This window comes from Quercus suber, unplaced genomic scaffold (genome assembly GCF_002906115.3).
Source record: "Quercus suber isolate HL8 unplaced genomic scaffold, Cork oak 2.0 scaffold_424, whole genome shotgun sequence".
Classification (NCBI taxonomy): domain Eukaryota; kingdom Viridiplantae; phylum Streptophyta; class Magnoliopsida; order Fagales; family Fagaceae; genus Quercus; species Quercus suber.
Window position 1 is genome coordinate 143,407 of NW_027069875.1, and position 12,803 is coordinate 156,209.

Consider the following 12,803-nt stretch of genomic DNA (forward strand, 5'->3'; position numbering starts at 1 on the left):
AAAATACATTTTAAAGATGGTATTTATATTTATTTGAATTATTTTAGTCAATTTTTTATTTATAATAATTTAATATATTTAATTATATTTTAAATAACTATTAAGTTAATTATGATGTCATCACTATTCAACCTTGATTGAACCTCGATCTGACCTTAAAAACATTGAACTTTTTCCTTCTTTGGTTCTTTGAACAGTCTAGGTTTCAAAACCATGATATACTCAAAATATGTGTCATTGAATGGAAATAGCATTGTTATTTGTTCACTTTATTCTATGATATTAGGAGGTTCTCATGAATTTAATAGTTTTCTATTTTTCTTAATTTGATTAAAAAAATTATATTCCTATTTTATAGAATTTATTTTGAAGTTAGATTAAGAGCACTATATTGAACATATTAAAGTCTAGGTGCGTTATCAGTTACTATTAATTTATAATGATATTTTTATGATCTATAAGTTTATTTAATGCATTGCAAAGAATTAAACAAGTCCTTTATTAAATAGTCTTTCTATTTAAAATAATAATATTTGATTATTATAAATGACTATACAATAATCTTTTTGTTTAAAAATATTACTATATGGACACGTTTTACAATCCAAGCCCAAGATGTATGGGATCTTGGCTCAATGAGCCCAATACAATAAATTTGTAGAGAGTGAGTTAAAGAACTAGACCCTAATGAACTTAACAACGGCTAGTATGGATTTAGAAGATGATTAAGCAAAAATAAAGCACATAGGACTGAACGAATTCTTTGGGTGAGGAGGCCAATTTTATTATGAATCAGTAAAACTAGTTATAAGTGCAACTTTGATTGCTACAGTATTCTTTTCTCTAATTTTCTGATCCCCCTTTCATGGAGAGTCTCTCACATTATATAGCTCCCTTCGGACCATCTTGATCTTACAATTGTTGATCATCTGTGCCCTTATTTGAGTGTCTATCCCATCAGTCACCCTCTTTGGCTTTCTGTGAGTCGCGGTAGCCAAGACTGCACTGTTCAGGGGTCTTCTCCACATAAATACGGCCAAAAAAGTAGCTGCAGTGCATTTAATGCGGTGGTAGCAGTTTTTCCTTAAATATTTCTGAGTTTTCATCGCTCTTGTACATGTATGATGCACGTCCTTATTGCTAGAGCCTCCTGGAAGTTTTCCTTGATCGTTTGGAATATAGATTTGAGCTGCATTCATCATGTCCGAGGAGGAGTTCCTCCTCGAACCACCCCCTATACATTTCTGGCTTATGAGATTTTAAAAATTGGAACCCCTCACAATTACTTTCCCCTCCTCGGACGTTCCCTCGTCCTCGGATAAGGCCTAAGGCCCAATATATAATTTTGGGCCCTTATCCCTACAATAGCCCCTTAAAACTCTGGCTTTTCTCTTTCATCCGAGGAGAAAAAGTGGGGTTTTTATTTTCAAGAGACAAAACCATTTATTTCTCTAGTTCACACATGTGAGAGTGCTATTTTACGCACCCCATAATTGCAATTGATGCTTTGAAGCCCACGAGGCATCATTAAATGCTCTAGGCGTCACCTTGTTCCCCAAATCTAACAGTAAAGAGTAGATCCAACGGCTGATCTTTCTTTAGGAGTTTTGAGCGAGATAATTCCCACTCATTTTCACCCTCTATTTAAGGCGCTGAAGGAAATCTTTCTCCCTTTACTTTACGAATTCTTAAGTTCTCCAGAGATCTCAAGCACTCCAACTCACTAAGCTCCATACATTTCCAAGTCTCCTAGACTATTTTCCTTAGGACATTACCAAAAGATTTTGTCAAAAGTTCAAGATTTGACACACACTTGTTTTCGTAAGTATCTATTTCTTCAAACTTTCTTTTTCTCCTCGGCTGAGTTTCTCGGCCTTCTTCCTTTTTAGAAAACCTTCTCCTTGTCATCCACGTTTACTTAGATGGGTAGATTTAAGCATTTAGTGGATTCTCCATCTGGTTTGGAGGGTTTTAGGGCCAAATATCGTATCCCACAGGGAGTGGGCTTCAATATTATCCCTAAGACCAAATACTTACCAACACGGAGGTGGGTGAAGTTGTCATTCTAATGATCGCCTTTATAGAGGGAGGAATGACACTTCCTATAGGGGGTATAACCAGAGACTACCTGCTCAACTACAGGCTATGTCCCTATCAGTGCGCTCCCAACATGTTTAAAGTCCTAGGGTGTGTAGATGCCCTAAACGACCAGATGAATCTTAGGCTTACATGGCATGATGTCGCTCACATTTATGAGTACCATTCTCTCGCCGGGAGATATTACCTCAAATCTCGATTCAAAAAGGTGAGATTGATATCCTACCTTCCCAAGTCCAACAAAGGCTTGAAGGATGATTACCTGGTCGTCTCCGAGGAGTGGCACGATGGTCTTCACTGCCCAGTTAAGGTGAGAACACCAGGTGGGGTACCCCAAGACCAAGTCCCTTGGAAGGGACCTTAGTTTTCTAAGTTTTTCTTTTATTCGTTCCAAGCCATTCGTCTCCTCGGATAATAGTTGTCAGTGATCTGACCACAATTTCCTTTTCGGATGTTTTTGCAGATAAAGATCACGTCTTTCTGAAACTTAGCCACGTCAACGTTCTAGGGCTCAACTACTTGCTGAGGTCAGAAATATTCGCAAGTGAAGACGGACAGTTGCGAGCTGCTCACTTGATCTTAGATTACAAGCCCTTGTCGCGTATATTTCAGGACGAGGGTTAAGTGATAAGAGCAAGTAGCCCTAGGCTTACTCGAATAGACGTTTCTAAGCCTGGGTTCTTGGAAGAGACCTTCCCCATTTTGTGCTGCCACCCCATCCTGTTCCACAACAAGTAGCTGCTCTGGGAGAGAAGTCAGCTTCGTCCCACCATTCCTTAGACGCCGAGATCGACTAGTTCCACTTCAGAGAAGAGGAAGGGGCATCGGAAAGGCTAGTAGAGCTCTCGAACTCTGAGATTGGGTCTAAAAGACTTTTCGCCTTCCATCATCCAAGGTTAATAGTCGCTTGGCCAGACACTAGCTCTAAGGAAGAAGGAGGCATGGACCTAAAGCAAAGAATTGGTCTGAGGGGCCTAATGGCCAGCAGCAACAAAGGGTGGTTGACTTCTAAAGAAGTTCCTAAAACCCAGGTTACTCCCAATCTTCCTCCTCCTCCCCCTCAACTCCTTACTAACCTTGGGCTGAAGGCCGATCCAAACTTGAAGAAGAAAAGGCCAGTAGAGGACTTGGAGGAAGGTGAGGTGGCACGTCTAAAAGGTGCCAAGCAACAGAAGAAAGCCAAGGATCCCCAGGACAAAAGGGCCCAATCTATGGAGAGCTGGGGTGAGGCTAAAGTGCGCTAAGGGCAGTGCTCTTAGGCCCCTTGGCTAGAGGTGGAGGGTGCTCCCATTTCTTAGGACGCTATAATCTGGGAGTCTCAAAGGGGCATGCCGGCATCCTTGCCGAGGCCTTAGAGCAGCCCCTCCTCCTGCCTAGAGCCATGCAGGGTCTTAGGCATATCAGGCAACCTGACCTTTTCATGTCATTGAAGAGGGACCTTGCCATGGTAAGTCAGTCGGTATCCTTTTTCATTAAATACTAAGCAATGTGTCTATTTATGTATGTGTGTATCATTTATGACCCTTTTTCTATTTTCATGCAGATCACCCAGCAAATTTATGTAGTTGAGGAGTGGGTCAGGAATGCTCATGAAGAAGTTAAGGTTGAGGCCAGCTCCAAGCTAGAGGTTGAGAAGCAGCTAGAAGCTCTAAGGCAGGAGCAGGCTGAGCTATTTGAGAAGCTAAAAGAAGTGGACAAGGCTCGCCTGAGTGCCTTGGTGGGTCTAAAAACCGCTCAGAGGTAAGCTGAGGATTAGCGCCAACAACTGCATATAACCGAGATAAAACTGGCCACAAAAAAGCAAGCTGTTTTGGATCTCAAGGCCGAGCTGCAAAAAGTCAAGGAGTTTAGGTGGCTAGGGAAGCTGCTGAGGCCGCAGTGACGGCATCCTATGAGTGTGGGGTGAAAGGACACGGAGACTCGGCTCGTAGAGGAGGTGGCCATAGTGTGCAGGGACTACTGCATTGAGTCCTGAGGAGTAGCAATGGACCGGGCGGGAGTTCCTGCAGACTCCGAGCTGAGGAGGGTCGAGAACATTTTCTTCCTAGCAGATATCTGAGAAATTCTAGATGTAGACCCTCCTCTTGAGCAACTCCTTTCCACCCAAGCTTCCCTTCTTGAAAGGGCTGAGGTGGGTAAGGAGGCTCAACCTCCAGTGAAGGACAAGCCCTCCGAGGACTCCCTTACAATCAAGGATATGGTCTCCCAGGCCAAGGACGCGGCAGCTAAGTCCAAAGCTGATGATATCCATTCCAAGGCTGCTGATCCTAAGAACGTTAATTTCACCACAACATTTGGTTCGAGGACTTCAGGCATGATTGTGGTTCAATTTTAACACTTATAAAAGATGTCATTGTGTGCTAATTTCCCTACAGCATCTAGTTCGAGAACTTCAGGCATGGCTGTGGTTTAGTTTAAACACTTATAAAAGATGTCATTGTGTGCTAATTTCCCCCACAGCATTTGGTCCAAGGACTTTAACCATGACTGTGGTTCGGTTTAAACACTTATAAAAGATGTCATTCTGTGCTAATTTCCCCACAGCATCCGGTTCGAGGACTTCAAGCATGACTGTGGCTCAGTTTAAACACTTATAAAAGATGTCATTGTGTGTTAATTTCCCTATAGCATTTGGTTAGAGGACTTCAGGCATGACTATGGTTCGATTTAAACACTTATAAAAGATGTGATTGTGTGTTAATTTCCCCATAGCATCTAGTTTGAGGACTTCAAGCATGACTGTGGTTCAATTTAAATACTTATAAAAGATGTCATTGTGTGTGAATTTTCCCACAGCATCTGGCCCGAGGACTTCAGGCATGATTGTGGTTTGGTTTAAACACTTATAAAAGAGAAGTATTCTACCTTTGATAAATGAACATATATACAAAAGAGACTTTCATTAATAATAATACATTTTTAGGTTGTTTACATTCCATGGGCGTGGTATTACATGCTTATCTAAGTCTTCTAGAAAGTATGCGCCGATACCAGCCACCGAGGTGATGTGATATGGTTCTTCCTAGTTGGGCCCTAGCTTTCCCCATGCCGGATTCTTCGCAGTACCCAGAACCTTTCTCAACACCAAGTCACTAGGCACTAATGGTCTCAGCTTTACGTTGGCGTCATAACCTTACTTGAGCTTGTGTTGGTAGTATGCCAGTTGGACCATTGCATTCTCTTTCCTCTCTTCAATCATGTCTAGGCTTTTTTCCAGCAATTCGTCGTTATTACTCGGGTCAAAAGTACTTATCCTTAGTGTTGGGAAGCTAGTCTCTAAAGGGATAACGACTTTAGCTAGATATGTCATTGAGAAAGAAGTCTTCCCTGTCGACCTCCGAGGTGTGGTTCGGTATGTCCACAGAACGTGTGGCAGTTCTTGCACCCATTTTCCCTTCGTATCATCCAACCTCTTCTTGAGTCCGCTTACAATAACCTTGTTAACAGCCTCGACTTGTCCATTTCCTTAGAGATAAGCAGGGGTAGAATATCTATTTGTAATTCTCAGGTCACAGCAGTATCTCCTGAAATATTTGCTATCAAACTGAAGGCCGTTGTTCGAGATGAGGGTACGAGGGACTCCGAATCATGTGACGATGTTTTTCCATACAAACTTCTTGGCATCTACGTCTCTAATGTTTGCTAGAGGCTCGGCTTCGACCTACTTCGAGAAGTAGTCTGTGTCGACCAGCAAATATCTCTTATGCCCTGCTACCTTAGGGAAATGGCCTATTATGTCTAAGCCCCATTGAGCGAATGGCCAAGGGCTAGACAGTGGATTTAGGGCTCCCCCCGATTGGTGTATGTTTGGTGCGAATCTTTGGCATTGGTCGCACTTCTTTACATATTCTTGTGCTTTCCTTTGCATATTTGGCCACCAATAGCCTTGAGTGATGGCTCTGTACGCCAAAGATCTGCCTTCGATGTGGCTACCACAAATTCCCTCATGTAACTCCTCAAGGAGTAATTCTATTGTCTCGAGGTGTATACATAGCAGGTATGGCCCAGAAAATGAGCATTTATATAATTTTTGGTCTTCGAACAGCCAGAACCAAGGAGTCTTTCTACGTACCTTGTCTGCTTTTGGTTTCTCCTTGGGCAGGGTGTCTTCTTTTAAGAACAGTGTTATGGGGTCCATCCAGCTAGGCCCCACCCTAACTTGATGAGCATGAACCACCTCTTTGTTCATCTCTGTGGGCTTGCATAGGTTCTCTACAAGGATAACCTGAGGTAAGCTCTGTGCCGAGGAGGTTGTGAGCATGGCTAGGGAATCGACGTGTGTGTTTCCATTCTTGGGGATGTGTAATAGGCTGAAAGATTCGAATTCTGATTGTAAGTGTCTAACCTGACTCAAGTACCCCTGCATTCTTTAGTCCCTCGCTTCGAATTCTCCTTTCACTTGGCCGATGACCAACCTAGAGTCTAAAAACATATCTACAGCCTTTTCACCCATTTTTCGGACCATGGCCATTCCTATCAGCAACGCCTCATATTCAGCTTCATTATTGGTGGCCGAGAATCCCAATCTTAATGAATTCTCGATGGTGATACCTTCGGGAGATACTAGTATTGACCTTATTTCGGAAACCTTCTGATTTGCTGCATCATCAACGTACACTTTTCAGGATAAAGGACCCTGTTGGGAGATCATGCCAACTGATTTTTCATCCATATGTTGTGTTTTTGCTTCTTCTTTCAATGGGGATTCAGCAAACTCTGCCACAAAATCCATGAGGACTTGACCTTTAAATGTCAAAAGCCCCTAGAATTGTGGTCCATTTAGCAATCTTTCCCGTGTAATTAGCACTTCAGAGCAGAGCTTTGAGTGGAAGTTGAGTTAGGATGATAATCGTGTATGCTAGGAAGTAATAAGGGAATTTGAGTATGGCGTGTACCACTGCCAAAATAGCCTTTTCCAGTGGCAGATAACAGATCTCAGCCTCATGTAGTGACCTACTCAGATAATAGGCTGGCCTTTGTGTGCTGCCATCAACTCGTATTAGGACCAAGCTTACAGCATGAGGGGCCACAACAATATAAGTGAACAGGACTTCATCGACCTCAGGGCTGGACATGATAGAAGGTCGAGAGAGATAATCCTTAAGCTGTTGGAAGGCCAAGGCACACTCCTCGATCCACTCAAACTCTTTCCATTTATTCATCAGTAGGAAGAAAGGTCTACACCTATCTACCGATCGAGAGATAAACTGGTTCAGGATAGCAGTCATTCTGGTCAGTTTCTAGACTTCTTTGGAATTTTGAGGTGGTTGTAAGCTGTTGATCGCTTTAATCTGGTCGGGGTTAATTTCAATTCCCCTATGGGTTACCATGTAGCCCAGAAATTTGCCTGATCTCACACCAAAGGAACATTTGGAAGCATTGAGGTGCAATTTGTGTTTCTTTAGAATTTAGAAGATGTTCTCGAGATCCCCTAAGTGCTTGGACACTACCTTGCTTTTTACCACCATGTTGTCTATATAGACCTCAATGCTCTGGCCCAACTGCGGTTCAAACATCCTAGTCATCATCCTTTAATAGGTAGACCTAGCATTCTTCAAATCCAACGGCATTAATTTGTAGTGGTAGTTTCTGGTGGGAGTGATGAAAGCTGTCTTCTCCTAATTATCTAGGGCTAGTGGTATTTGGTGGTATCCTTGGAAGGCGTCTAGAAAGCTCATCCGAGGATGGCCTACAGTTGCATCCACCAGCTGGTCTATCTTAGGCATAGAGAAGGGATCCTTTGGGCAAGCCCTATTCAGATCTGTGAAGTCCACACACACTCGTCATTTCCCACTCTTCTTCCTTACCACCATTGTGTTGGCCAACCATTCAGGGTAAAATATCTCCTTGATAGCCCTTGCCTGCTTTAGTTTCTTCGCCTTATCTCTGACAGCATCAGAGTGGTCCTTGGACGAGCACTGAGGAGGTTACTTCTTGGGAGTGATAGAGGGATTAACATTTAAATGGTGGCAGATGAAGCTTGAATCCACCCCCAAGGCTTCATAATCACTCCATGCTAAGACATCAACGTTCTTCCTGAGAAACTTTATCAGTTATTCCTTCTCTAGAAGAGGTAGTTGAGCCCTGATCTGAAAGAATTTCTCTGAATCATCATCAATAATATTTACCAAACCTTCACATTTCGCCTCCTCATTCGACCCATCGACAGGCAACGTCGAACCTTTTAATTGCTATAAGCCCCCTTCGACATGGGCCGAGGACTCGGCCTCGGACTGATGCCCGATGGCAGCTACCAGGCATTGCTTGGTCATAGATTGATCTCTCAGGATCTCCTTAACTTAACCCTTGAATGAATATTTCACTTTCTGGTGTAGAGTAGAAGAAACGATTCCTAGGGTATGAAGCTAAGGTCTAGCCACAATGGCTGTGTAGGGTGAGTAGGCATTTACCACGATGAAGTCCACCTCCACTACTTCTGAACTAGTCTACATGGCTAGCCTGATTTGGCCCTTCGGGATTACAATCTTCCCATCAAAGCTTACCAAGGTGAGCTGTAGTGTGTAAGGTCCTCGGGTCTCAAGCGCAGCCCCTTATACAGGTCAGGGTACATTATCTTGGCACCACTACCTTGGTCCTCCATCACCCTCTTCACATCATACCTCCCGATCCTGAGCGTGACCACCAAAGCATCATTATAAGGTTGTATGGTTCTGATCTTATCCTCTTCTAAAAAACCCAGTATTGGTTGGGTGTTCGCTCTAGCCCTCTTCGGCTCTAGATTGGGGTCTTCAGTAGTCAGCCAAACCACATACATCACTCTGGAAGGACATGATCTGATCCTCCTTGGTTTGGCAAAGATGACATTTATCATGCCTAATGGAGGTCTCGAAAGGGCATTTCTCCGTGGTTTCTAGCCAGTCTGACTCTCCTGGCCGCTGGAATGATGTAAGAGGTAGGAGTGTGCAAACCATCACCGGAGTTGACAACACCGACTGCACCGCCATTGGCACCGACCGACAGAGTCGATGCTAGCGATCGGAACGCGAACGGAGCTCCGATGTTGGTGCGGTAAGGACATCGAAGACACAAAGCACGCACTAAGTAGAGCCGAACCGAACCGATACAAACAGACATAGAGAAATATTTTCAGATTAGGGATACGACGTCATTTAGGTGTGTATCCATTTTAAATTTTTTACTAAAACGTTGTCGTATTGGGTTATTATATATATATATATATAAGGCACCGTTTTATGTTGTTTTTAGATATACCTCACTATAAATTCACTCTATTCGCACCTCGGGACCCTTAACTCTCTCTCTCACTCTTGCCAGTCGCCTCTATTCTCTTGCGGTGTTGTCTGTCATGCCCCAAACATGATACCCGGATTGGTGACCATGACCGGCATGCTAATATCAAGCCTAAACCTGATATTAACAAGAACCAACTTAACTTTTACAAAAGCTTTCCTCTTTCTTTTCATTTTTGTTTCTCTTTTTCTCTAAATAACTTTTCACTTGACATTCAGAGCATCTACACTGTACTCGAAGAATAATATAATCTACTAGTTACTCAAATTCTGAATCTCACATAATACATCTCTTAATACTATAAAGTACACAACTTTCTTTAGATCCTCAAATACACAATACTACAAAACTAAACATCGAATTGCAAATTTGGGATCTATACTTTTAAAACTAAAACTAGCTCTTTTCAAAACTCGACTAAGGCTCCCTCTGCTCCAAATTAAAACCTGTTGACTGAAAGAGTGGAAGGGGTGAGCTATACAGCTTAGTAAAGGTAAGATATATGAGAATTTAATAAGAATACATGTAAATCAATTCATTTCATTTTACAATTATTCAGATAGGAGAACCCCTTTTTCATGCATAGTATTTTATACTATTTATAATAACAACTTATACGCTCTTCATAAAATAATTGTTCTCCCTTTTCTTATCAGAATAATATTATCAAAGCCCTTCAGATTGAATTTCTTTCATTTCTTACAAAGTTACTATATATATATATATTTTCATTACAAAATGACCATTTTAACTTAAAATCAGATAATCGATAACTTTGTCTTAAACTGGAAGCATCTTAAAGAATAATAAAACTTTCCTTCATAAACTTCCTTTCATAAAATATTATAACTTTCATAATCATAAAGCTTAACATTTCATAAAGAACAGATATCCGATAACCTTTTTAACGTAAACTTGTACTTCCATCAGAGACTTTATCTTTATAGAACACTAAATCCTTTTCATCAGATTCTTTATTTTTAAAGCACAACAGAACTTCAAAAACTTTTATCTTTAATGAACAACTTTCTTTTCATCAGAAACTTATTCTTTTCATGAGAGCTTTTAACTTTTCACAATGCATTTAAACAAAACCATTCTCTCATGCTTAATAACATAATATAGCTGTTCATAAATAACTTATTGGTTAGTCCGTATCTGATAAGTCTGTACTTATTTGGGAGGCTTCTAGCACCACTGTGCTAGGCATCCAACATTCCCCACAACGCCAAGTATTCCCGAGATCACATCATAATACATATCTTCCAACCATGTAGGTAGGTTGGCTTCCCCTACAAGTTGGTCGTAACCAACAAGGTGCGGGTACAGCAAAGCCAGTCCCACTTATAATAGCCAATCAGATAACGTTTTCCATAGAAAGCTAGTAATTAACCCTTACTAGCAGAGTTCAGATCACCAGAGGACATAACCCAAAAACATTTCATACTTTACATCATATTGGAATTTCTTATTTTGCATAATATTTCATAATAATAGCATTTCCATTCTTTTCGTTAAACATCATGTTCGTGGAATTAGTAGCATCAATATGCTTAAATCATATACATAAGGTTTCGAAAGCTCACGAACATATCTTTGTCAGAATAATGATTATATGTCATATCTCTAATCAAAACCTTTTAATGCATCATATACTTTAAAATAACCTCATGACTTACCAAATGCTCATATAACTTATCCCTTACTTGATAGCAGAGGAACCGAGAGCCTACAGTCGAAGGAGCTTAGACCTGGGGAACTGGTAGCACCTAAACCAAATATCAAAGCTTATCACTATCCATTACTCCTTATCATAAACTTACACATTCATCTCAAAACCTATCTCTTATAATCAAGGAAATCCTATCCCCACCTCAATGAGGTTCCCACAAACATAAAACACATTCATCATACAATATGATGTACTAAATCATAAAGAAACCAACATTCTCACATTAATCTCATATCTTTAGAAAAGCCAACTTCATTTCAAAAGATGCTTTGAGATTAGGGCAATAATGCATGCATAACATAGAATCCTTTAAGCATGGTCATGTAACCATATACATCCATATGGTAACATACAACACGTTGGACAAAACAGCTTCATAAATACAGCCGTCACATGGTTTAGAACCCTTCATTTGAGTACTAAACCTCAAAACAAGTTACACAAAATTAATCTATGATTGAGACATACCAAAAGACAAGCATATTAAATTATAGCTCAAAACACTCACCCTAGCTATAGAATTAAATCCTCAAAGTTAGGCATGTCCCTTACTGTTCACTGTTCTATTCCAGCCGCATATGCCCCATTTGTATTTACAAATGGGCTGTCCAAACACATCAAATTGTCATGAAATTTTACAGAACCACTCCCCTATATGTCCAGTATATATCATAAAAATTTCAGAATCAAAGCATAAACCTATGATTTACTAAAAATCACGGAAGACAGCATACCCAAATCTGTCCTGACAGAATTTCTTGCAACTTAAAAATTAAACCATTATTTTTATGTTCATCCAAATGCTGTGAGACCACTTCCATAACAACCATGTGTGTCTTATAATTCATAAAAACTACTCCTAGAATCCTAATTCACAAAATATGATTTAATACATATTTTTCTTGTTGTAAACATCAAATCTGTCACAGAGACAGCTTCAGTACACATTCTTACAAAATCATCAACAAATAGCAATAGGTCTTAATTTCATTTGGATATTTTTATAAATATAGTATACATATTAAAATATGTTAATAAGCATTCAATTGATCACAAAATCATCAAACTTTTAAATCACTAAAACAGAATCATAGTTCAGCCTCTAAAATCAGGATAGAGGATAAAGAAGTAGAAATAAGCAAAGGAAGTTTTGATTACTTACCCCCAAACTTTGAAGCTGAAATTTTAGTGTTAACCTTTTAATTTTTTCTTTAGAGAGGGATATTTTGTTTTGGTGACAGAGGGAAGGCTGCCGTGTAAGAGCAAAGAGAGAAGAAAAAAAAAAAAAAGGAGTAGAGAAAGAGCGCTGGACTTTCTGGTCTGATGCAACCAAGAAAATAGGATAAGGAGAAGACTTTTGGGGCAGCAAAAAGGGGATAAGAGATGGGGACTTTGGGTGGAATACGTGTGGAGCTTAGGAAAAATCTCACCACCCACGTTTCCAACTTTCTTGCAGTCACACTCACACTTTTCCACAAAGAATAATATCACATTACACTCGCATATATATATATATATATATACCCTTACTTTTATAAAGTTATATCCATCACATTAAAAGTGCATATATGTTCTAATTGCTTTGAGAGAGTATGAAGAAGAAATAGGATGGAGTCTTGTCTTTCTTTCAAAGTGTGGACCCATGGGTTTGACAAAAGGGACTTAAGAGAGCTTCCTAGCTCTTTCCTTGAGAGAAAAAGAG

General features: G+C 40.4%; 1 long non-coding RNA gene across 1 annotated transcript; it reads right to left on the reverse strand.

Annotated features, from left to right (window-relative positions):
- Window positions 1-9,603: 9,603 nt before the first annotated feature.
- Window positions 9,604-12,574, reverse strand: LOC136062528 (uncharacterized). The gene is made up of 3 exons (XR_010624260.1): window positions 12,264-12,574; window positions 11,049-11,138; window positions 9,604-9,822 (listed from the first exon to the last, which is right to left on the reverse strand). It is a non-coding gene; the product is annotated as an uncharacterized LOC136062528 (long non-coding RNA).
- Between the last annotated feature and the right edge of the window lie 229 nt (window positions 12,575-12,803).